Source organism: Sorex fumeus, unplaced genomic scaffold (genome assembly GCF_029834395.1).
Source record: "Sorex fumeus unplaced genomic scaffold, SorFum_2.1 ptg000014l, whole genome shotgun sequence".
NCBI classification, from domain to species: domain Eukaryota; kingdom Metazoa; phylum Chordata; class Mammalia; order Eulipotyphla; family Soricidae; genus Sorex; species Sorex fumeus.
The window spans coordinates 1,779,516-1,783,586 of NW_026606071.1; the positions used below are offsets into that span (position 1 = coordinate 1,779,516).

Here is a 4,071-nt window from a genome sequence, read left to right on the forward strand (position 1 = left end):
GCGAGGAGTTGGGAATGTCTCCTGTTTGGAATTGGAGCCGTTCAGCTTTGTTGCCCAGAGCTGGGCCTCTGTGCCCGTCCCACGCGGCTCAGGGGTTGAAAACCGGCTGTCTCGGGGCTGTTTCTAGCTGCGCGTGCCCAGAGAGGAATCCAGGCCCTTGGGGACGGGCTGTACCTGTTGGAATTGGAGCTGTTCAGCTTTGTTGCCCAGAGCTGGGCCTCTGTGCCCGTCCCACGCGGATCAGGGGTTGAAAACCGGCTGTCTCGGGGCTGTTTCTAGCTGCGCGTGCCCAGAGAGGAACCCAGGCCCTTGGGGGCGGGCTGTACCTGTTGGAATTGGAGCCATTCAGCTTTGTTGCCCAGAGCTGGGCCTCTGTGCCCGTCCCACGCGGATCAGGGGTTGAAAACCGGCTGTCTCGGGGCTGTTTCTAGCTGCGCGTGCCCAGAGAGGAACCCAGGCCCTTGGGGGCGGGCTGTACCTGTTGGAATTGGAGCCGTTCAGCTTTGTTGCCCAGAGCTGGGCCTCTGTGCCCGTCCCACGCGGCTCAGGGGTTGAAAACCGGCTGTCTCGGGGCTGTTTCTAGCTGCGCGTGCCCAGAGAGGAACCCAGGCCCTTGGGGGCGGGCTGTACCTGTTGGAATTGGAGCCGTTCAGCTTTGTTGCCCAGAGCTGGGCCTCTGTGCCCGTCCCACGCGGATCAGGGGTTGAAAACCGGCTGTCTCGGGGCTCTATTATTGCTTTTTAAATAAAATTTTCACATGCCAATTTCTAACAATCTAATATTTATGTTTAAGACACTAGCCTAGTTTATCTGATTTTATTTTATTAAAAATATGAGTTATATTAATATATAATATCCTGTATCAGTAAAATTAATTTTCACTATTCAAATGTCTTACATGACCCTTAATAAAAGTTTCTTTTCTTGAGGTTTGCTATATTTTTAAGATTCACTTGATCACTTGATCACTTGACTTCCTGTTAATCGTCGATTTGCTCGAGTGGGCGCCAGTAATGTCTCCATTAGTCCATGTCTTGTGCTAGTGTACCCCAATGGCATCTGTTCTCTCTAGGAACACGAAGAGTCTCAAACTGATTGTTCATGACGATCAACGGGAGGGCCTTTACTTTACTTTACTTTAATCTTAAAAATTATAAGACACATTATAAGATACTAAATACCTATCCTCCAGAGTTTTTGTACCATATTTGATAGGGTTCAAAGATTACAGGTCATTATTTATATTTTACTGTGTCTGGCATATCGAATACTCTCGGTAGCTTGCCGGGCTCTCCGAGAGGTGCGGAGGAATCGAACTCGGGTCGGCCATGTTGGCCACGTGTAAGGCGAACGCCCTACCCGCTGTGCTATCGCTATTTTACTATTTTAATTTTTGCATGCTTGTTAAATATCCAAATGCTGGTTTATAAAGCCATACATTTTAGAAATAATGACAAAAATTTAAAAAATAAAAAAGTTAAAGTTAAATGGACTATTTTTATGTACAATATGGGTTTTATTATATTTATTTGTAATATTCCAAATATGTATAATTTCTTTTATTCTTTCCTCTCTTATCCCTTTATTTTCTCTCATTAAAACTTGTAATTTGTGTCATTGTTCCACATCATGACTATAGTACAAGATTTTCAGATTTTCTATGGCTTATTGAATAAAAATGATTATGGACTTTCTCCCTGAAAAATGCACATGAAATATTAAAGATAATATTCTCCAATAAACCAGTCTAAAGAAGACTGCTTTAATGTTTTATTTTAACGATAATACTTGATTTTTAAACTCATACAGATCCCACTGGTTATATTAAATCTTACATTTCTTGTAAACAAAATGACCAAATTCTAGAACAGAAATATAAATATTTGCAAGATGGCTTCTTAATAAACATTGCAATAATTGCTACTTCTTCTAATGTAAGATCTAATTAAAGTGATAAATTGCACTAAAGGAATATCTAGTAGTGACTTATTAATCTCCTAAAATAAAACATATCCAAACATGACAAATTTGTTAGTACTATACAGCTAAATTCATCAAATTTCCATAATGTATAGAATTTTTTGTTTTTCTAGTTTCAATATAAGATATGCTAAAATAAGTAAAACATTTAATGTTTTCTACTTTTTCGTAAGTTCTGCATATTGCATGTATCTCACATTTTTCTTTTTAATTGTTTTTCACTGAATCATCTTTGTTTAATTCAGCTTGGTGAGAAAATCATGTAGTTTGATTCTCGCAGGTTTTTTTACAGAGTTAAAAGTAATTTTGGAATAGCTTTATCTTTCTGAGTTTTTATGTATAATGTATACCTCCTAAGTAATCACTTCAAACGATTCTAGCATGAGTGCTGTGGTCTGCACTATAAAATTTTTCTTTGATTTCATCTCTTTCTCCTAACCTGCAATCTTTGCACACTAGGAAAATTGAGTGACCTTGTAGGTAAGAAATTGTCTATTTACTATTAAAATTTCCTCCTTATGGTCACTTCACTTTCATTTTAGCAATCCTTGATGACTGAATGTTTTATTTTCATCAAGTATTTGACCCTATTGAAATTACCATGAGCGAAGAGAATTTTTAGTGCTAAAAATGTTAGGTTTCTAAGTTTGAGAGAGGTATTGAGAAACAGTTGATAGGAGTCAAATTTTTAGAACCATCTTGATTCTTTTGTAGTTTTTATATATGACATTTTCAAACAAACAGAAATCAGGTTCCACATCTATATGATTCTTTTTTATTGTACCATGAAACAAGTTACAGAAGGAAAATAATTCATCAATAAAACTGCTTTTTTAGAAACAAAGGAAGGAAAAGACTAGAACAGTTTTGTAAATACAAAAATTATTATAAGGGACAAAACTATGCTCAGGATATAAAAAAAACAGAGGGCAGTGACTGACTATACTACCATGTTGTTCTGGCTTTTTGCAGAGTTGTTCGCTATGAAGGATAAACTATGTAATATGAGCTCTGTTATTTTATGCTTCAACAAATTTTCTCCAATCTTAGTAATTTCTTGGAAATCTTAAAACTTTTATTTTTATATTAGATTATTATAGTAACATAATTAAATAATATCTTTATGGTCAGAAAGCCCATAACCTATAGGTGTTTACATTTATATGTAGAACATAATTTCTTTTTACAACTTCAGTGCATCTTTCTAAAATAATTAAATTGGCAGTAGACATAAAACTTACTTTTAATAATCACCAAATTGATCTAATACAGTTTATCTCTCTGCAGTTATGTCTATTGGAATTAAAAATAAAGATAATTTCTGACTGTTTCAATTTGCTGCTATGTCAAGGCTATATTCTTTTACATTTCTTATTCAGTTTTTGATCTTTGGTATGATTTTGCTACATACATTGCATTTTTCATTTTTTTTCTTTTTTTTACCTTCTTTCATTTCACTTTTTTTTAAAAAAATTATTAGTGAGACACCATGTGGTACAATTGTAGACTTAAAAAATATGAAATGCTTCATGAATTTGTGTGTCATCCTTGTGCAGGGGCCATGCTAATCTTCTCTGTATCGTTCCAATTTTAGTATATGTGCTGCCAAAGCGAGCACTGCATCTTTCTTTTAATCACTCTTATTATAAGTGTGTTTGTGTGTATGTATAAGGGAAATATCTGAGAAATTTCTTCTCTTATTTTCTCAGAAATATAAACTGCAATGGAGAGGATAATTTGTACTCTACTTCTCCAACTCATCAGTGGTATGTTCTACACATCACTTTAGTTGAAATTTTAATGTTTAAGTGAGTTTTTATTAGGATGAGGTCTCAGAGTTTCTAATTCAGATGTCAGAGGTTGGCAGCAATATCAATAAGAAGTCATCAGCAAGGCTCTTATCCTAATACTCATCCTGACATGTTACAAAAATAAGCATAATAATTTTATGGCTTTTTTTTCTGCCTAAAATGTAACTACATTAATCTGAGAGACAGCTGATTTTTCAAGGTCAAAAGTGCTCAGTTACAAATTGATGAGCTATTATGCATGTCTGTGGTTTTCTTGATGGCACTGTATTAATAATATGCG

At 35.8% G+C, this 4,071-nt stretch overlaps 1 non-coding gene across 1 annotated transcript; it reads right to left on the reverse strand.

The window, feature by feature from the left end:
- Positions 1 to 3,491: 3,491 nt before the first annotated feature.
- LOC130021239 (U6 spliceosomal RNA) lies at positions 3,492 to 3,598 on the reverse strand. Its single transcript, XR_008792129.1, has one exon. It is a non-coding gene; the product is annotated as a U6 spliceosomal RNA (small nuclear RNA).
- Positions 3,599 to 4,071: the final 473 nt, after the last annotated feature.